The sequence below is a fragment of the Macaca nemestrina genome, chromosome 5, assembly GCF_043159975.1.
Source record: "Macaca nemestrina isolate mMacNem1 chromosome 5, mMacNem.hap1, whole genome shotgun sequence".
NCBI classification, from domain to species: domain Eukaryota; kingdom Metazoa; phylum Chordata; class Mammalia; order Primates; family Cercopithecidae; genus Macaca; species Macaca nemestrina.
In genome coordinates, this window is record NC_092129.1 from 155,244,601 (window position 1) to 155,267,849 (window position 23,249).

At 35.6% G+C, this 23,249-nt stretch overlaps 2 pseudogenes; both read left to right on the forward strand.

Moving 5' to 3' along the window:
• Positions 1 to 3,232: 3,232 nt before the first annotated feature.
• LOC105491598 (small COPII coat GTPase SAR1A pseudogene) lies at positions 3,233 to 3,827 on the forward strand (annotated as a pseudogene).
• A 3,414-nt stretch (positions 3,828 to 7,241) lies between these two features.
• Positions 7,242 to 8,973, forward strand: LOC139363468 (olfactory receptor 2B11-like; annotated as a pseudogene).
• Positions 8,974 to 23,249: the final 14,276 nt, after the last annotated feature.

A 23,249-nucleotide genomic window follows, 5' to 3' on the forward strand; every position in this document is an offset into this window, starting at 1 on the left:
CACCCACCTCAGCCTCCCAAAGTGCTGGGATTATAGGTGTGAGCCACTGCGCCCAGCCCACTATTTTACTTTATTTTGGTACTCAAATTGTCCCAGATGTGACCAATGTAAGCCCTTCAAGCTCTACTAGTGTTTTTAATTCATAGGTTATAGAGACATATTTTTTAATTCTACATTCATGCTTTGCTCAGTATAGATAGAATATTTTCTTATATTTCAGTTACTTATTCTCCATGGAGCCCTAATTTCAGACTTCCCCAAAGCAGATGAAGTTCCTTAGGTCTTTGCCTAAGAGATCATAGTAATTTTTTAATTCCAGTTTTCTCCACCTCCCTGTATTCTTACTCAATATGACATTTTTTGTGTGGTAGGGTGGTGTATTAGGTAGAACTAGGTCTAACCGTAAGTGATGGAAAACCTAAAGTAACAGTGCCTTTAACAAAACAGAAATTTATCTTTCTCTCTCACTTAAAATCAATCCAGAGGCAAAGATCCATGGCTGCCAAGTTGATTCTGCTGCATATGACTCTCTGGAATCCAGGCATTTGATGGCTCATGAGATAGTGACTCTCATTGTATTGTCCAAGCCAACAACTTTGCTGCAAAGTGGAAGAGACCAAAAAGGAATGGCAAAGTTAACATGCCAACAATTGCTAAAGGAAGGTTTCAGAATGCTGCCCCATTATACACTTCCATGTATGTCCCATTGGCCAAATTTTAGGCACTTGCTCAAGCCTGGCTTCATGGAAGGCTAGAAAGTCATCTTTTTTTTCTGAACCACCATATACCTAGATAAAATTTCTATCGATGCTTAGAAGGAAAGACAGTTATAGTGGAACATCTGATAGTCTCATCTACAGCCCACCCCTTTAGCTTCATAAAGATTCCTACACATTCTCATTCATATATATATATATATGACATTCATATATATATGAACTCATTCATATATATATAAAAACAAACATATATACATATATATGTGTGTATGTGTATATGTGTGTGTGTGTGTGTGTATATATGAATGACACAAAAGAGACAGGCCCAAAAGACACAGCCCTGAAGCCTCATCAAGTTATAGAATAGAGGGTCTCTGAGTGACACATACTCTTGTCTCAGTTCTGGGTATACATGCTCCAGTTATCTGGTGAACTGTAAACTAAAAAGCAAACAATTCTACCACATACACCATGCAGTGGCAGAGAGGAAACTGGTTAGTTGCAAAAAAAAAAAAAAAAAATAGAAAATGGAAAAGGCAGATATCATGCTCTACATCAATTATAATGTAGTGATGGACGAGATAACAAAGATTTCCTTTTCCAACAATAGAGTGTGTCTCTCAACTATCCCACAGAGAAGGCACCGAATATTTGGTTGATAATAATACAATGTATCAGGGTTTAAAATTCTGATTGCTAAATATTTGTTTTTAATTTCTCAACCATTTACAAAACATACCCATTCCCTTCCCAATAGTGACCACTCAAAAGTGGTCCTGAGGAGCAGTATTAGAGGTCAAGATGGTTACTTCATACTCCAGCATTGTTTAATATATGCACCAATTATCTAATGTAAAATAATGAATAATAATGTAAATACCCCTCTTCATTGATTGCTTTTCATTTTTAGTTGTGCTTCTCTATTTCCATTTGATTCATTAACTGGATTAACTGTGTAGTAAGAATTTATTATTCGCTTTTCATTTCCATACCAGGTATGATGACACAGGAAACTAATATAATCAAAAAGGATAATGTTTTAAAATTAAAGCTATAACAGGTAAATATATATACTGCATCCCTACATAAAGCTGAGGGTTACAGAGAATAAGTCAAATGTATTCATTAGCTTCAATAATGAATTTGGTGGTAGTGGATTTACAGAGAAAAGAAATAAAAACAAAGGGTATACATATATCAAATCACACTGTACACCTTGAATATATACAATCTTTATTGTAAATTAAATATTGTTTTAAAAAATAAAGGACCAGAAGCTGAATATAGTTATAGAACGCAGCAAATGATGAAAACAAAAGTGGGAACGAAGAACAAGCCTGAGATGATCAGTGTGAACTTGGCTAGAAGGATTCCAGATTGTTAGATCTGCTGCTAATTGTGACGCGTGGGTGAAAAAAGCAATTACTTTAAAAACAAGCCCATGGCCAAAAGTATTCTGGACCCATATTTTCAAAGTTCTAGATTCCATGATTTTTAATCATGTTTAAATAACATTGATGTATGTTAATATCTTCTTGACACAATGTTTTTATGGTTTAAATAAAATGAGGAACTTTAGTCAATGGTAGGTAAAAAGTCCATACTGTGTTGGGATATTGTGGAAGAAACTACTGAAGACTTCTTTTGTCTGTATGTAGAACTAGGATTATGATGGCTCTATTGTAGCAGAAATCTAAAGAAATAATATCTTGAGAAAACTATAAATAAAAGAAAATTGGATCTTGGCACCCAAAATAATAATCTTAATTTCCCCCTTGTGATCCAAGGAAATTTATAAAATTGTTGAGGCAGATTCAGTTTCCTTGGAGTCTCTTAGTCCTGAGTCCATTATAAATAACAGGTGCCAAAATTTATCATTTCATTTTATTATGGCAAGGAAGTTAGAGGGAAGCATACCCACTAAGGAATTACTATAATGACCCTTACCAAGAAATTTCAACTGTATTATCTGTATGGGGAACAAAGTTTCACAGCTTTATACAGTGAGTGACAACCCTATAAAGTACTTTTTTTCAAGTACCTTTAGAACAAAGTCGTGTCCTTTGCAGAGACATGGATGGAGCTGGAAGCCATTATGCAGGAACAGAAAACCAAGCACTGCATGTTTTCACTCATGCAGTGATGAGCTGAGCAATGAGAAAACACTGATACCGGGAGGAAAACATCACACAATGGGGCCTGTCCAGGGGTGGAGAGGGGGCAGAACAGCAGGAAAAATAGCTAACTCATGCTGGACTTAATACATAGGTGATGAGTTAATAAGTGCAGCAAACCACCATGGCACACGTTTAACTTATGTAACAAACCTGCACATCCTGCACATGTATCCCAGAACTTAAATAAAATACAATAAATTTTTTAGAAGTACCTTCCTTACCTCTAAAGAGTAAGTAGGTTTTCATATCTGAAAATATTTGGGGTGTGCTCTGAGGGAGGGCCCAGGCCACCCACTGTTGCAAGAGGAGCCCTTCAGGACATAGTAAGCACGAATAATGTCTTTCATCTTTGAGTGGATCTACAATGGCTTCAGCAGTGTTCTCCAGTTCCTGGACTCCACAAGAAATTTGGAAAACTTGTATTCTTGGATTTGGACAATGCAGGCAAAACCACTCTTCTTTGCATGCTCAAAGATGACAGATTGGGTCAACATGTTCCAACACTACATCTGACATCAGAAAAGCTAATAATTGCTGGAATGACTTTTACAACTTTTGATCTTGGTGGACACAAGCAACTATGTCAGGTTTGAAAAAATTATCTCCCAGGAATTAATGGGATTGTTTTTCTGGTGAACTCTGTAGATCATTCTGGCCTCAGGGAATCCAAAGTTGAGCTTAATGCTTTAATGACTGATGAAATAATATCCAATGTGCCAATCCTTATCCTGGGTAACAAAATAGACAGAACAATGCAATCAGTGAAGAAAAACTCTTTGAGATATTTGGGCTTTCTGGATAGACCACAGGAAAGAGGAACGTGGCCCTTTAGGAGCTGAACGCTCACCCCGTGGAAGCGTTCGTGTGCAGCGTGCTCAAGAGGCAAGGCTAGGGCGAGGGATTCTGCTGGCTCTCCCAATATATTGGCTGATGTTTGGACAGTGAAAATAAGAGTTTTTCTTCTCTGGACTGATCCTATTCACAGCTTCTTCATGGACTTTTCTAATAGAACGAGGAAAGGTCTCCAATCATCTCCAATCATGTCTGGCGTTGAGAAGCCAAGAATCTCTGTCAACTCTCTCATCACCCAGTGGTGAAATGTTCTCTTCTCCACACTGTTGGGGAGGTAATGCTGCCCCACATGCTGGTGCAGGTCAGTATCCTGGGGCTTGGAAGCTGGCAGGGTTTGCTGAGTGAAGCTGTGCACCATCATGGCGCACCTGAAAAGAAAAACACATCTCATCACTCTGGTTGATTTCAAAAGAAAATGATTCTATTTTTAAAGAAAGTGTTGTTAATATAATTGATACCCCTTCTAACTTTCTGAGTCCAAAATTTACTTAGTCCAGAGTTTTCTATTCTTTTTTTAACTAATGAATGACGTTTAGATACTTCATAAAATTATAAGCAGATACACACATTGGAGGCCAGAGCTCATTTGGGTGAACTCACTCCTGCTGAGTTAGCAGGTTGGTGAGAGAAGCTCCCCTGAGCTCACCTGTCTCTTTAACTGCCTTGGAGAAGGTGGCATTACCTTCTGAACAGAGAACTAGAAAAGGGGCAGAACCTGGTCTTGTAGTTGTGGCAGGTTTCCACTGTGGTAAGCTAGGGTCATTCCTCATCAAGGAATGTGTAGCAGACTGTTCACTGTTAAGCAGATAATTATAGTATAAGTTATTGTTATTATTCTTATTTATAAAGTTATAGACTTCAGCCAGTATTTGCTTTTATACTTTGGTGAAATTTCATTTCCCTCTATAGCACCTTCCTTTTTCATTTTCAGTTCTAAAAAGTGACTTTCACCTCACAAAAGAGTTGAGAACATCTCTCATGTTGTCACATACTGCAGGTGTGTCAGTTACTTTTGCACAGATTCTAGCAGAAAATTTTTCTGAATAGGAAGACAGGACAAAGTTACAGCTTAAGGGCTCTTAATTCTGTGAGTTGAGGACTTAAATGTATTGTAGCACTTGTTTGAATGCGGGAAAAATTTACTCAGTGGGCTTTAAAATTTCCATTTGGAGAATTTGGTCTCTATCGGATTTTTCCTGAGCTCTTTGTCTCACATCTTATCTCCTTAGATATCTATGTTGCTGGTGTTTAAAGTAAAGGTTAACATCTGTAGCTTTTCCAGGTGTGTTTGTGTGGAGTTTTTTATATATGAAATTGCCTTTCTCCATACAGAAATAAGCTGGGGGAAACACTTAACTCAAAAATTTTCTATAGAGCTGTTCCTTTGGAGGCAGCATCCCTTATTGGCAGTAAAGACTCAGTATAAAAGCAACAGCATCCCTACCATGGTGATGAGGACTGATTTTATAACATTCCATTTTCTTAGTGCCACATGTGAAATTGGATTTTTACTATCTTACCCTAAATTCTACCCCAGTAGGAAAAGATCCAAACATAGGATCTCCTAGGAAAAGACAGGAGATAGGATATGAAAAGTTGGGAAGATATCTTTATTCTAATGTGAGGGTGGGGAAAATGTGGATAACATATTACTGGAGTGAGAGGGTATAGTTACGTAGTTGGAGTTCTCGGTCTTCAGTACTGACTTGTTGGAAAAGCATACTTTTTCACTGTCAGGTACCGAATGCAGAGGCTCAATAAAGTATATTTCTGGGAAGTGCATTCTTTTCGTTTATTAGCAACCATAGCTCGATTAAGACAAAATTGTGTGGAAGGAGGTTAAAGCCTTAAGTGAATAAATTTAGCTAACAGCGAATGAACTAGATAGTTAACTTGCATTTTTTTTTAATTTCCTTTGGTTAAAGGTTCCCCATACATCTCTATTCAGAGACATGAGAAGTATGATTGCTTCCATGTTGGTTTTATTTTTAGTTTTGGATTTTTCCCCCCATTTGTCCCTAGTCACTTTGTTGTAAGCTAGAAAACTGTGGGTTCTACGTAGGGCAGCTCTTTGTGAAAGTGGTTTATTCCACTGGAGAAAGGGGATTGAAAATCAGTTAGAACCAATGTATTTCTTGCCCCATGGAACACTATTCCTGTAATAAGATAGCTGAAAGAAGCTGCTGTGAGGAGATCATCTCCAAACACAAGATCAGCGCCTTGTACAGAATTCTCATGAATTAAGATGTTTCATTCTGTTTTATTAGAGCGCATATATGTCCTATTTCAGAAAAAGTGAAACAGTCATTTACAAAAGAAAATCAATCCGTATCCTAAGCATTTTAATAAAAAGTTAAAGCATAAATAAATAAACAATAAAACGATTTGGGATCCTTTCAATCAAATAGATAAATAACTATTAAAGACCTATGATATGACATAAGGCCACTGAATACAGAAAGAACATTCGATCTTTATCCCCAATTAACGTTGAATTTTGATGGAAGAAAAAGATTAATGTTCATTTTGTAAGAAAAGAGGGTACCACTAGAAAATATCAACATTGATTTAGGTAACTGCTGTCTATGAGTAGAAATAATCTATTTAACTTGATTGATTTCATCTTTTTATACAACTACATGTATGTTGTGATCTCCTTACGAAAACTTGCACACTAAAAAAACTATTTTAAAAAAGGCTACTCTGGGCACACTGCCTATAGGGTAGCCCCGCTCTGCAAGGAGCAGTTTAAAAAAGTATAAATAAATTGACACCTATTAATACTAATACTAATCATTATAATTTAAAATATTGAAACATGTGTTTGAAAAATAATTTATGGTACTGTTTGCATTTGTGGGCATTTCCACTGATTAAAAACATATGTGTACTGGTATTAACATCTAGAAATCATTATCATCAGATTCAAGACAAGTGATCTGAGTAATATAGGGAAATAAAATGGTAGAAAAAATAACCCTTCTGAGACTTATGGGAATATAAGGACATGGTTAATATTTGGATACAAAGTGAAGAAAAATTAACTAGAAGATATAGACTTAAAATCAAACAGAGTGCTGTATTTCATGAAAATAACAAACCCAACCTTGAGTATGGGACTTTATAAAGCGTGGTCACACATATGGTGCTAACTAATCTCCACAACAGAGCAAGACAGGTAAGGGAGGTTCTGAATATTTAAACAAGACCTAAAATGTACATGTATTAACAATTGGGAAGTGTACTAAATCTAGATTTTCTAATGTCATATCTTGTTTCTTTTCTACTATGCCAGTATTGTTCAAATTTTTTACCATTACCTGTAGTAAGGAATATATTGCACATCAGAATCCAGGTCATACAAACACATATATAAAAAGAATGATGAAAATAAGTAAAATAAATCAATAAAATAGCATATAACTGTACGATAGATTACAACTCACAGTGTGAAAAGCACTAACACACATCATACTGTGTAACTGCTGATACTTTGATGACCTTGTATCACTTGGCTGTGCAATGAATTGTCTTGTTTTGTAAGTACTGAACATGTTACAAGGAACCATTTCCTTTCAGCTGTGTACTTCCTTTTATGACAAAAGTTTTATGTTGGCAATCGTCATTCCAGGATTTGGGAAGAAGAGGTAAGGAATAATATTATGTTGTTTCTATGCAAATCAGACTAATCCACATAGAGCTCAATGAGCTCTGAACTCACTTAAATGAACTCGTAAATTGAAACAGAATATGACAAGGGTCAGCAGATTTTGGAGGAAAGAAATGAACACATGTGTTAGTTAGCATGGGTAGTTCTTGGGCATTCTTTAAAATTATTCATTTCTCCATTTGATTCATTTTTCTAATATAAGATTAATTATGTTTCTCATTACTTAATCATTATTCTGTAAGAGTATACTATATTGCGTTTCTTGGGTGAGATATAGAGATTTGTTGGTCTTCCTTTTAGAGGCACTAGAAAGGTAACATTTTGGCCTTTAGACATAATTTTTCATGCTTACAAGTGTCAAATCACCAGTGAAGTTACATCGCAGAGAAAACTCCTTCATAACTCAGTTTATTTTGCTTAACTGAATAAGTGGACTATCAGAAAAATTCAGTACTAAAGTAAGCCTTTCCTTTCCCTCAAATACACCAACAAGAGCAATGACAGTTAGGAATCTGGGCAATGCAATTACTCCAAAGATCTTCATTATCTGGGGTTTCTTTGACCACCCCAGCTGGAAATGCTTCTCTTCATAACGGGGCTTGTTGCTTATCTCTGCACACTGCTGGGCAACATCTCAATTATTGTAGTACCCAGGGGATATTTTTGGGGAGCACCAAATGCATCATTTTAGCTGTGATGTCTTTGGATCCTTACATTGCCATCTGCAAACACTTGAGGTACCCCGCTATCATGCATCAGCAACTCTGTGTCCTCCTAGTGGCCACGGCATGGCTAAGCAGTTTGGCCAACTCTACTTCAGTCATCCCTTGCCGTCCAGCTGCCACTAGGCGGTAACAACAAGGTAGACGACTTTCTGTGTGAGGTTGTCTCACACAGCGATGATCAAGATATTGTGTGTTGAGACCACATTCAATGTATCTATGCTCTCCATTGTGAGGATATTTTAGTCCCTGGTTCTCTAATCAATTATCTTTGTTTACTGTGAATTCATTGTAGCTACTGTGCTGAGGATTCAGTCCTCAGGGGAAAAGAAGGAGGCCTTCAACACATGTGGTTCTCATGATACTGTTGTATCTCTCCTCTATGGGCCAGTAATTAGAATGTATGTATAGCCCTCTGCCAACTCCCAGGACAAAAACAAATTCATGTCCCTGTTCTACAGTTTGGTGACTCCTATGCTTAACCCTTTTATCTACACTTTGAGGAACAGGGATATAAAAGGGGCAATGAGGAGGCTTCTTGTCTTTTTGTATCATCAGGAAGAGAACAAAAGTAATTATTTTTATCCTCCACATTCTTCACATACAGGTCAGAAGATCTCCTGTTCTAAAATTACATGTTGATTTAACCTTCTCCAAAATTGTTAGCATTCTTTACTACCCACCCTGTCTACATATTTGCTTTTGTACTACACCAGTATGGTTTGATGGATATCATTTCAAGCGTGAATCCTAATCCTCAGATTGTCTGCAATTTGCATGGTAGTGAGAACCATGTCCTTATATTCCTTTGTATTTATCTAGAAATATCCGCAGGCATCTAAAAAGTGGGCAATAAATAAATGTTAATAGACTGACTCATTTACTCAGAATAAAAATCAAGTCCTATCATTTTATGTGTTATTTTGAAAAATATATATGAGTAATATAGACTGCAGTTTACCTTCTTGTTATTATAAATGTGATTTAAAGGCCAATCTTTTATTTGCAAATTAACTCTTTTTATGGATTGCCAGTAAGATCAAATGAGTTAATATCTCATATCCTATAACTGACCCTCTCAACCACACATTCACTGATCCTTTATAAATAAAATAATTCAAAAATAATATCTGACTCTTTCCTACCGATCTTAATGGGATTTCTTCCTTTTGAGGTATTTGACTGAAGTAATTATTTCTAGCTTATCAAATGGAAAAGTTAAAATCTTCAGAAATTTCTATATTGTCTCCTAATATTAAGAGCCACTCACCCTTCAATGGGAAGACAACTTTCCTAGAATGAGAAAATTAGATGTATTTGGTAGGTAATTAAAGGATTAAATCGTTTCATCATTTAAAATCAGAATATTCAGCAGAAGGAAAATGGAAAAAGAAGGTAGAGCACAACCTGGGGACAAATATAAAATAAACTAGCTATCAGACCGTCAATTTTGAGATAGAGGTGACAAAGTAGAAAATTTGCTAATGATGTAAGAAGGCAGTGTTCTGCCAACTTTATCCATAACATCAACTCTCCTCATTATAAATCCATAATTTTTCTTATACTTCCTCTGCTCCCCCATCTTTCAACTTGTGTTTAACAGAAACATTTGTTTTTCTAACAACTACATACATTCATTTGAAGCCTTCACACATCTGCCCATCCTTCATGTATTTCCACTTCATGTGCTCTTCCAAATGACAGGAACAAAATCTATTAACTCACAATGTGCAAACCTCTGATACAGAAATATATTTATTGTAATCAATTATTAATTATAATAAATTAATTCACTCAATTTATGCTATATGCATTGCAATAAAATTTCCTTTGTAGACTTGAAGGGAAGGATATTATAGTTTTGCTCTTGTTGGAGACAAAGGAAACATCACTCTTTTGGAGGAAAGTTGACTGCTTGGCATATCCACATGTCTGTAAGGACTAGGCCTGATTTCACTCTGTACCTGTCCTTCATAGTACTGACCTGTATTGAGAGAATGGGCTCTAAATAAGTATTTTTAAATAAATGAGTGAATGATAAGTATTACCCAATGTCATAATTACATACTGTTAAAACCTATATAACAGAATCATGCAAAAATGTGTCATATACTAAACAATGAGTGTAGCAAAAGAGGTTTGTAGCTGATTTTTTTTAAATTTTTTATCTCCATAGGTTTTTAGGTAACAGGTGGTATTTGGTTATATAAGTTCTTTAGTGCTGATTTGTGAGATTTTGGTGCACCCACAACCTAAGCAGTATACACTGAACCCAATTTGTAGTCTTTCATCCCTCATTTCCTTCTTACCCTTTCCCCCACCCAGTCCCCAAAGTCCATTGTATCATTCTTATGCCTTTGCATCCTCATTGCTTAGCTCCCTCTTATGAGCAAGAACATACAATATTTGGTTTTCCATTCCTGAGTTACTTCATTTAGAATAATAGTCTCCAATCCCATCCAGTTTGTTGTGAATGCCATTAATTCATTCCTTTTTATGGCTGAGTAGTATTCCATTGTACATATATACCACGGTTTCTTTATCTACTCATTGATTGATGGGCATTTGGGCTGGTTCCACATTTTTGCAATTGCAAATTGCACTGCTATAAACATTCATGTGCAAGTATATTTTTGTATAATGACTTCTTTTCCTCTGAGTAGATACCTAGTCAGGTGATTGCTGGATCAAATGGTAGTTCCACTTTTAGTTATTTAAGGAATCTCCACACTGTTTTCCATAATGGTTGTACTAGTTTACATTCCCACCAGCAGTGTAAAAGTGTTCCCTTTCACCACATCCATGCCAACATTTATTTTTTTTAATTTTTTTATAACGGTCATTCTTGCAGGAGTAAGGTTGGTATCTCATGGCAGTTTTGATTTGCATTTCTCTGATCATTTGTGATGTTGAGCATTTATTCACATGTTTGCTGGCCATCTGTATATCTTCTTTTGAGAATTGTCTGTTCATGTCCTCAGTCCACTAATTGATGGGATTGTTTGATTTTTTTTTTCTTGCTAATTTGTCTGAGTTCCTTGTAGATACTGGATTATTAGTCCTTTGTCAGATGTATAGATTGTGAAAAATGTTCTCCCAGTCTGTGGGTTATCTACTATGCTGACTGTTCCTTTTGCTGTGCAAAGGCTCTTTAGTTTCATTAAACCCCACCTATTTATCTTGGATTTTGTTGCATTTGCTTTCGGGTTCTTGGTCAGAAATCTTTGCCTAAGCCAATGTCTAGAAGGTTTTTACCGATGTTATCTTCTAGAATTTTTACAGTTTCAAGTCTTAGATTTAAGTCTTTGATCCATCTCGTGGTGACTTTTGTATAAAGTGAGAGATGAGGATCCAGGTTCGTTATCCTACATGTGGCTTGCCAATTATCCCAGCACCATCGGTTGAACAGTGTGTCCTCTCCCCACTTTATGTTTCTGTTTGCTTTGTCAAAGATCAGTTGGCTGTAAATATTTGGGTTTATTTCTTGGTTCTGTATTATGTTACATTGGTCTATGTGCCTATTTTTATACCCGTACCATGCTGTTTTGGTGACTATGGCCTTATAGTATAGTTTGAAATCAGGTAATGTGATGCCTCTAGATTTGTTCTTTTTGCTTAGTCTTGCTTTGGCTATGTGGGCTCTTTTTTGGTTCCATATGAATTTTAGGATTTTTTTTTCTAGTTCTTTGAAGAATGATGGTGGTTGGATCATATGGTGAGTTTATTATAAGCTTTATAAGAAACTGCCAAGTGGTTCTTCAAAGTGATTGTAACATTTTGCATTTCCATCAGTAATAAATAAGAGTCCCCTTTGCTCTGCATTTTTTCTAGCATTTACTATTGTCAGGGTTGTTTTTTTTTTTAATTTTAGCCAATAGAACACTACGTGGGAATTTTTCTGTCTTGTTGCCTAAGTACTTTTGTAATATTTAAATTTTGCTTCTTGGCCTGCAAAACGTAAAATATTTTCTATCTGGCTCTTGGGGGGAAAATTAGCTGATCTCTGGTCTTTCATATGGATTTTCTTAACTCATTGAACCTCATTGAGGTTCGATCGAACTATAAGTCCATAACTATAAGCTTTTTAAATATGGGAAATAGTGAGTCTTTGATAGGAATAAGTAATTTTTACCAATTTTTCTTTAAGAATTTTGGCCTATGTATAACTATGATATATCAATTTTAAAATGCAAGACAAAGACAGACTTTGGCTTTTTTCTGTAGGTATCTGTTACTTAATATGCATGGTTGATCTTTTTAGTTGCCTTTAAAATGTTCTGTACTTAATTAATTCATTCTAATGTAAATATTCTGTGAATCTTTATTCTATTTTTTCAATACAATTTAGAACTTTAACTTTCTGAGGAAGGTTTTAAACCTCACTTTTCAACTGAATTTTCTGACTGTCAAATTGCTTAACCCATTCTGAATATTTTTTCTGTAATTTTTACAGGCTTTAATGAAAAGAGGCTTGAGGAAAGGGAGCCTGTTTTGCCCTTTACAAAACCACAGCCAACATCATACTGAATAGGCAAAAGCTGGAAGCACTTTCTTTGAAAACCAGGACAAGACAAAGATGCCCTCTCTCACCACTCCTATTCAACGTAGTATTGGAAGTTCTGGCCAGGATGATCAGGCAAGAGAAAGAAATAAAGGGTATTCAAATAGGAAGAAGGGAAGTCAAATTATCTCTGTTTGCAGATGACATGATTATATATTTAGCAAACCCCCCATCGTCTCAGGCCAAAATCTCCTTAAGCTGATAAGCAACTTCAACAAAGTCTCAGCATACAAAATCAATGTGCAAAACTCACAAGCATTCCTATACACCAATAATAGACAAAGAGCCAAATCATGAGTGAACTCCCATTCACAATTGCTTCAAAGAAAATAAAATACCTATGAGTACAATTTACAAGGAATGTGAAGGACCTTTTCAAGGAGAACTACAAACCACTGCTCAAGGAAATAAGAGAGGACACAAACAAATGGAAAAATAGTCCATGCTCATGGATAGGAAGAATCAATATCATGAAAATGGCCATACTGCCCAAAGTAATTTATAGATTCAATGCTATCCCAATCAAGCTGCCATTAACGTTCTTCGCAGAATTAGAAAAACTACTTTAAATTTCATGTGGAACCAAAAAAGAACCCGTATAGCTAAGACAATTCTAGGCAAAAAGAACAAAGCTGGAGGCGTCATGCTACCTGCCTTCAAACTATACTACAAGGCTACAGTAACCAAAACAGCATGGTACTGGCACCAAAACAAATATATAGAGCAATGGAACAGAACAGAGACCTCAGAAATAACACCACACATCTGCACCCATCTGATTTTGACAAACCTGACAAAAACAAGCAATGGGGAAAAGATTCCCTGTTTAATAAATGGTGTTGGGAAAACTGGCTAGCCGTATGCAGAAAACAGAAACTGGACCCCTTCCTTACACCTTATACAAAAATTATCTCAAGATGGATTAAAGACTTAAACGTGAGACCTAAAACCATAAAAATCCTACAAGAAAACCTGGGCAATACCATTCAGGACATAGGCATGGGCAAAGACTTCAAGACTAAAACACCAAAAGCAATGGCAACAAAAGTCAAAATCAACAAATGGGATCTAATTAAACTAAAGAACTTCTGCACAGCAAAAGAAACTATCATCAGAATGAACAGGTAACCTACAGAATGGAAGAACATTTTTGCAATCTATCCAACTGACAAAGGGCTAATATCCAGAATCTACAAGTAACTTAAACAAATTTACAAGAAAAAAAACAAACAACTCCATCAAAAAGTGGCCAAGGATATAAACAGACACTTCTCAAAAGAAGACATTTATGTGCCTAACAAACATATGAAAAAAAGTTCATTATCACTGGTCATTAGAGAAATGCAAATCAAAACCACAATGAGTTACCATCTCACGCCAGTTAGAATGGTGATCATTAAAAAGTCAGGAAACAACAGATGCTGGAGAAGATGTGGAGAAATAGGAATGCTTTTATACTGATGGTGGGAGTGTAAATTAGTTCAACCATTGTAGAAAACAGTGTGGCAATTCCTCAAGGATCTAGAACCAGAAATACCATTTGACCCAGCAATCCCATTACTGGGTATATACCTAAAGGATTATAAATCATGCTATCCCATTACTGGATATATACCCAAAGAATTATAAATCTTGCTACTATAAAGACACATGTACACGTATGTTTATTGCAACACTGTTCACAATAGCAAAGACTTGGAACCAACCCAAATGCCCAACAATGACAGGCTGGAAAAAGAAAATGTGGCACATAAGCACCATGGAATACTATGCACCCATAAAAAATGATGAGTTCATGTCCTTTGCAGGGACATGGATGAAACTGGAAACCATTATTCTCAGTAAACTAACACAGGAACAAAAAACCAAACACCACATGTTCTCACTTATAAGTGGGAGTTGAACAATGAGAACACAAAGACACAGAGAGGGGAACATCACACACTGGGGCCTGTTGGGGATTGGGGGGCTAGGAGAGGGCTAACATTAGGAGAAATACCTAATGTAGATGATGGGTTGATAGGTGCTGCAAACCACCAAGGCACATTTATGCCTATGTAACAAACCTGCACGTTCTGTACATGTATCCTAGAACTTAATGTATATTAAAAAAAAAAAAAAAGTAGTGCTACACTAACAACAAACTATTTTTAAAAGAATCAATAAAACAATCCTATTTTCAAAACATGAAAATGCTCAGGCATAAATTAAACCAAAAAGGTGAAAGATACATATACTGAAATCTATAAGACATTGGTTAAAGAAATTGAACAAAATAAATGGAAAAATTCCTTGTTCATGGATTGGAAGAACTAAAACTGCTAAAATATTCATGCTACCCAAAATAATCAAAAAATTCAATACAGTTCTTATCAAAATACCAATGATATTTTTCATAGAAATAGAGAAACAATCTTAAAATTTATATGGAACCACAAAAGACTCTAAACAGACCAAGCAATCTTGAGCAAGAAGAACAAAGCTGGAGGCATTATAGTACTTAATTTCAAAATATACTACAAAGCTACAGTAATAAAAGCAGTATGGTATTGGCATAAAAAGAGACACATAGAACAATACAATAGAATAAGGAACCTAGAAATAAATCCAAGTGTTTACAGCCAACTGATTTTCAACAAAAGTGCCAAAAACACATAATGAAAACAGAACAGTCTCTTTAATGAATGGTGTTTGGAAAACTGGATGTCCACCTGCAGAAGAATGAAATTAGACTCTCATCTCACACCATCTACAAAACTCAACTCCAAATTAATTAAAAGCTTATACATAATGCTATAAACTTTAAAACTACAAGAAGAAAACGCAGGGGAAAACCTCCATGACACTGGCCTGAGCAATGGTTTTTTTTTAGGTAATCCTAAAAGCACAGGCAACAAAAGTAAAGATGGACAAATAGAATTACATCAAGCCAAAAAATTTCTGCACAGAAAAGGAAACAATCAACAGAGTGAATAGACCACCCAAAGAAATATTTGCAGAAAATATTTGCAAACCATACATCTGATGTGTTTAATATGCAAAATAAATAAGGAACTCAAACAACTCAGTAGTAAGAAAACTAACAGCCTAATGAAAAATTGGACAAATGATTGAATAGACATTTCTCAAAGACATGGCCAGGTATATAAAAAATGCTCAACATCACTAATCATTAGAAAAATGCAAATTAAAACCACAATGAGATCACCTCACACATGTTAGAATGGCTATTATCAAAACAAATAAAAGATAACAATGTTGGAGAGGATGCAGAGAAAGAAAACCCTTGCACTCTATTGTTGGAAATATAAATTAATACAGCCTGTATGGAAAATAGTATGGAGGTTCCTCAAAAAATTAAAAACAGAACTATCATACAATCCAGGAATCCCAGTTCTGGATATATATCCAAAGAAAGCCTTATTTGAAAAGATATCTCACTCCCATGTTCATTGCAGAATTATTCACAATAGCAAAAATATGGAATCAACCTAAGTGTCCATCAAAAAAATGAATAAAGAAGATGTGGTTTATATACACTATAGAATACAATTCAGTAATTTTTAAAAAGAAGGAAAGCTTGCCATTTATTATAACATGTATTTCCTGGAGGACATTAAGTGAAGTAAGTGAGACACAGAAAAACAAATGGAATCTAAAAAAGTTAAACTCACAGAAACGGAGTAAGATGGTGCTTACCAGAGGCCAGGGGGTGGGGAATACAGACAGATCTTGGTCAAAGGTTACAAAATTTCAATTAGGAGGAATAAATTCAAGTGATCTATTGCACATCATGATGGCTATACTTAATAACAATATATTGTATTCTTAAAAATTGCCAAACTATTATATTTTATATGTTCTCATCACAAAAAAGGAGATAATAAATATATTAAATAGCTTAACTTAGCCATTCCACAATGTATTCATATATCAAAACATCATGATTGTACACTGTAAAGAAATACAATTTTTATTTGTCAATTGAAAAAATAAACAATTTAGTTGTGTTTCTGTACAGTAACACTGAATTATCTGGAAAAACAAATGCCGTTTACAATAGCATCAAAATGAATAAAATATTGGCCGGGTGCGGTGGCTCAAGCCTGTAGTCCCAGCACTTTGGGAGGCCAAGACGGGCGGATCACGAAGTCAGGAGATCGAGACCATCCTGGCTAACACGGTGAAACCCTGTCTCTACTAAAAAAATACAAAAAACTAGCCGGGCGAGGTGGCGGGCGTCTGTAGTCCCAGCTACTCGAGAGGCTGAGGCAGGAGAATGGCGTAAACCTGGGAGGCTGAGCTTGCAGTGAGCTGAGATCTGGCCACAGCACTCCAGCCTGGGTAACAGAGCAAGACTCCCTCTCAAAAAAAAATAAAAACAAAAAACAAAAACAAAATGAATAAAATATTTAGAAATAAATTTAACCCTGGAGTTGATTAATCTTTACACTTAAAACTATAATATTGATGAAATATATTGAAGAAAATACAAATAAATGTTTAAAATATTTCATGCTCATGGAATAGAAGAATTAATACTACTAAAATGTCCATAATACCCAAAGTAATTGACAGATTCAATGCAATTCTTATCAAAACTCTAATGACATTTTTCACAGCATTAGAGAAACAATTCTAAAATATGTATGGAACCACAAAAAAAAAAAAAAACAAATAGCCAAAACAACTTGAACAACATAAAAGCTGAGGTATCACATTTCCTGACTTGAAACCATATTACAGAACCATAGGAATCAAAACAGTATGATACTGGCTTAAAAGTAGACACATAGACTAATGGAACAGAATCAAGACCCCAGAAATAAATCTACACATATATGGTCAACTAACTAATATTTGACAAATGTGTCAAGAATACACAGGAGAAAGGATAGTTTATTCAATAAATTGTGCTGGGAAAACTTAGTCTCTATACGCAAAAGAATAAAATGGAACCATTATCTTACATAACTCACAAATCTGATAAGGAGTTAATATCCAAAAAACCACAAGGAATTAAAACAACTCTATAGCAAAAATAATACAATAAATTGATTTTTAAATGGCCAAAGACCTGAGCAGACATTTCTCAATAGAAGACATACATATGGCCAACAGATATGTGAAATAATGCTCAACAGCACTATTCATGACGGAAATGAAAATTAAAACCACAGTGAGATCAGCTAACATATGTTAGGATGGCTATTATCAAGACAAGAGATAACAAGCATTGGGAAGGATTCAGAAAGAAAGGGAATCCTTATGCACTACTGGTGGGAATGTAAATTGGAACAGCCATTTTAGAAAACAGTATGGAGGTTCCTCAAAAATCAAAACTAGAGCTACCATCTTATCCAGCAATCCCACTTCTGGGTATATACCCAAAAGAAATGAAATTAGTATGTCAAAGAGATATATGCACTCTTATGTTCAATGTAGCATCATTCACATTAACCAACACTTGGAAACAAACCAAGCATCCATCAAAAAGAAGGAAATTCTGTGCTGCAATAACATGGATCAACCTTGTGGGCATTATGCTTAGTAAAATAAATGAATCAGAGAAAGACAAATAGCATATGAACTCACTTATTCATGAAATCTTAAAAAGTTGAATTCACAGGAACAGAATAGAATTAGAATGGTGGTTTCCAAAAACTAGGGGAGGGAAAAATAGGGAGATGTTGGTCAGCAGATACAAGCTTTCAGCTTTAAGGCAAACAAGTTCTGGGGATTTAATATGCAGCATGGTGAATATAGTTAACAATACAGTATTTAATATTTGAAATTTGTTAAGAGTGTAGATTTTAAATATTCCCACCACAAAACAAGAAAAAATATCTCAGCTGATGGATAGATTAATTAGCTGGTTTGTGGTAATCATTTCACAATATATACATATGTCAAAACATCATGTACACAGTAAGTGTATTCAATTTTTATTAATTACATCTTCATAAAGCTGGGGTGAAAAGAACAAATGTAAAACTACGTTATTTTCATAAATTGCCTAAGTGTATATTTTATGATTACTATGAAAAAGGGGTTTTTTTAATTTCTATTTTTAGTTTAGATTCAGGGGGATATATGGGCAGGTTTATTACAAGGGTATATTGTGTGATGCTGAGGTTTGGGCTTATATTAATCCTGTCACCCAGACAGTGAATATAGTACATGATAGGAAGTTTTTCAGTCCTTGCTCCTCTCCTCCTCTCCTTCCTTTTGAAATCCCTAGTGTTCTTTGTTTCCATCTTTATGTCCGTATGTACCCAAAATTTAGCTCCTTAAACTTTAAATCGAGTGAGAAGCTGTGATATTTGGTTTTCTATTTCTGCATCTATTGCTAAGGATAATGGCCTCCAGCTGCACCCATGTTGCTTCAAAGGACATTATTTTGTTCTCTTTTATGGCTGTGTAGCATTCCATGTTGTATATGTACCACTTTATTTATCCAATCCACCATTAATGGGCACCTAGCTTGATTCCATGTCTTTGCAATTGTGAATAGTGCTGCAATGAACATGGGAGTGCATGTATATTTTGGGTAGAACAATATATCTGGGGGCGGGGGTCACATACCCAGTGATGGAATTGCTGGTTTGAATGATAATTCTATTTTCAGGTCTTTGAGAAATTCCCAAACTACTTTCCATAGTGGCTGAACTAATTTACATTTCTACCAGCAGTATGTAAGTGTTCATTTTCTCTGCAGCCTCATCAATATCTGTCATTTTTTTACCTTTTAGTAATAGCCATTCTGACTGGTGCAAGATGGTATCTCATTGTGGTTTTGAGTGGCATTTCTCTAATGATTAGTGTTTGAGCATTTTTTTTATACATTTGTTAGCTGCTTTTATGTCTTCTTTTAAGAATTGTCTGTTCATGTTCTTTGCCTGTTCTTTAATGGGGTTATTTGTTTTTCTTTTGTTGATTTGTTTAGGTTCCTTATAGATTCTGGATATTACTCCTTTGTCAGATGCATAGTTTGCAAATATTTTCTCCCATCCTGTAAGTTGTCTGTTTATTCTGTTGATAGGTACTTTTGCTGTGCAGAAGCTCTTTGGTTTAATTAGGTTCCATTTGACAATTTTTTATGTGTTGCAATTGCTTTTGAGGACTTGGTCATAAGTTCTTTGCCAAGGCCAATGTCCAGAAGGGTATTTCTGAGTTTTCTCCCAGGATTTTTATAGTTTGAGGCTTTACATTTAAGTCTTTAATCTTTCTTGAATTAATTTTTGCATATGGTGCTTGGTAAGGGTTAAGTTTCATCCTTCTGAATATAGTTAGCCAGTTTTCCTAGCACGATTTATGGAATAGGGAGTCCTTTCTGCATTACTTATTTTTGTCGACTTTGTTCAAGATCAGTTGGTTGTAGGTATGCTGCTTTATTTCTGGATTCTTTATTCTGTTCCGTTGGTCTAAGTGCCTATTTTTGTACAGTACCTTGCTATTTTGATTACTGTAGACTTGTAGTATAGTTTGAAGTCCAGTAATGTGATGCCTCCAGCTTTGTTCTTTTTGCTTAGGATTGTTATAGCTATTTGGGCTCTTTTTTTGGTTTCATATAATTTTAGAATCGTTTTTTCTAGTTCTGTGTAAAATGACATTGGTAATTTATTAGGAATAGTGTTGAATCTGTAGATTGGTGTAGGTGGTAAAATTTAAACATTTTAATTATGTTGTCAATTCTTCCAATCCATGAGCATGGAAGGTTTTTCCATTTGTTTGTGTCATCTATGATTTCTTTCAGCAGTGCTTTGTAGTTCTTTTTGTGGAGATCTTTCACTTCCTTGGTTAGAAGTATTCCTAGATTGTGTGTGTGTGTGTGTGTGTGTGTGTGTGTGTATGTGTTTGTTTTAAAGGGAATTACATTCTTGATTTGGCTCTCAGCTTGAATGTTATTGATGTATAGAAATGCTATTGATTGTTGTACATTGATTTTGTATCTTCAAACTTTACTGAAGTTGTTTTATCAGGTCTAGAAGCCTTTTGGAAGAGTCTTTGGGGTTTTCTAGTCATAGAATCATAGCATAATTTGACTTCCTCCTTTCCTATCTGAATGCTTTTTATTTCTCTCTCTTGCCTGATTTATCTGGCTAGGACTTCCAGTACTATGTTGAATAAGAGTAGTGTCAGAATCTTGTCTTATTCCAGTTCTTAAAGGGAATGCTTCCAGCTTTTACCTATTTGGTATGATGTTGGCTGTGGGACTGAAATAAATGGCTTTTATTATTTTGAAGTATGTTCCTTGGATACATAATTTATTGAGGGTTTTTAACATGAAAATGTGTTGGATTTTATCAAAAGATTTTTCTGCAACTATTGAGAGAATCATACAGTTTGGGGAAAATAAGGCTTAAAATATTTGATTTCATAAGTTAATGAGAAGGTAAATAGGTAAATTGCTTTGGTTTTGTGTTTGCTTTTTTCCCCAAAGTATGCCAAAAATATTTTCTGATATTTCAATAAATATCATTTACAATATTTCAGATACTTTGGTAAAATATATGGTCCACCAAAAAATAATCAAACAGAGCCAAGTTTTGTGGCACACACCAGTAATCCCAGTGACTGGAAAGACTGAAATGGCAGGATCTCTTGAGCCCAAGAGTTTGAAGCCAAAATGAGCCATGATCACACCACCACACTCCAGTCTGGGTGACAGTGAGACCCAAAAGTCAAAAGCCAAAAAAAAAAAAAGTCAAAAAATAGAAATGTAAAGGATAACATAAAAGCAGTCTCAGAAATCTCTTTCTTGTGGGAACATACTCTTTATCCAGGCTATTTGATGATCAATATCATTAAACTCTGATCTCCATCACCACATAAATGCATTAGCATTGTATTTCTTGAATATATCACCCTAGATAATCTTGACTGAATGGGATATTTAATATACACATCAGATATTGCTCTAACTGCTTTATAGTCAGCAAACATTTATTGATCCCTGTTACATGCTAGACCCCCTTCCAGGCACCAAGCAGCCACTGGAAGCTAAAATGACATCATCAAGGAATGCTGAGTGCAGCATTATCACAGGGCTAACAGGTCCTGACCAGTTAGTCTACGGAAATACTGGAAGACAATGTCTGTAAAATCACATAGTAAGAAATCAACATCCACATGGGATGCTATTCCTAAAGAAAGAATGTTCCTATTTGGTGGGATGTTATATTTAAAAAAAAAATAGATCAGAAAAAAAAAAAAAAGCAATGAACAAATAAACACTTTATATAATTTGGCTGATGAGCTTGTTTTCACAAAGAAAAGCAAGCTCCATTAGGTCAGGGACTTTCCTGTTTTGTATTAGTTGTTTGCTATATTTCTATTGCTAATCAAATTTGCTGAATTGATTCATTCAGTTATGTGGCAAACAAGGGGGGAATCAGATCCGTATTCGTTTGGATCTTAGGTTTTAATTGTGGGGAGATACATTTTTAAAAAACAAAATTTAGAGTGGTAAGTGCTACGAAAAACACATGGAAATGTGATAGAGAGTGGCTGGGGAGGAGGGATTTTAATTTAGATTAAGTAGTCAAGAAAGATCTCATTGAATAGATTATATCTGAAAAACGATTACAAACAAGGAGTTCAATCTGGGGACAGAATCTGCCAGGCTAATGAGATTCAATGCAAAGACCCTTTAACACCTGCAACCCTGGAATGACAAAGGCATGAGACGAATGGGAGAAGGAGGGAGGGATAAAAAGGAGCCAGGCATGGTGCATCTGATAGTTCTTGGTAAGGAGTGTGAATTTTATCCTAAGTGCATAGGAAGTCTAGAAAGATTTCAAATTGGTAAATGGAAACACTTGATTTGTGGTTTTGGTTTTCTTGGGTTTTTGTTGTTGTTGTTTTGTTTTGTTTGTTTTTTGTTTTGAGACAGAGTCTTGCTCTGTTGCCCAGGCTGGAGTGCAATGGTGCCATCTCGGCTCACCACAACCTCCGTCTCCCGGGTTCAAGCGATTCTCCTGTCTCAACCTCTGGAGTAGCTGGGATTACAGGCATGCGCCACCACACCCGGCTAATTGTATATTGTTAGTAGAGACGGAGTTTCTCCACGTTTATCAGGCTGGTCTCGAACTCCTGACCTCAGGTGATACGCCCGCCTCAGCCTCCCAAAGTGCTGGGATTACAGGCGTGAGCCACCGCACCCGGCCAATGGGTGGTTTTTTTTAAAGAACGCTTTTGGCCGCCATATGGAGAATAGATTGAAAGGGGAATGGATTAAAGTAGAGAAACAAGATAGGAATACATCGGGTAATCCAGGAAAAATAGGCCCAGTTTGTTAGTCATTCTAGAAATGGAGACAAGTCAAGCTTGGAATCGTTCAGATTTTCAAGATGAGGGCAGGCTAGTAATTAAGGATAACTCCTTAATTACTGGTTTCTGGCTAGAAATAGGTAGGTGTTTATATCATTTACTACAATGAGGAAGACTGGAATTAGAGCAGACTCAGTGCAATCAAGAGTTCTATTTTAGCTATGTTTAGACTTATAATTTTGTGCATGAAATTAGGCAGCTGGAACTACCTATTTG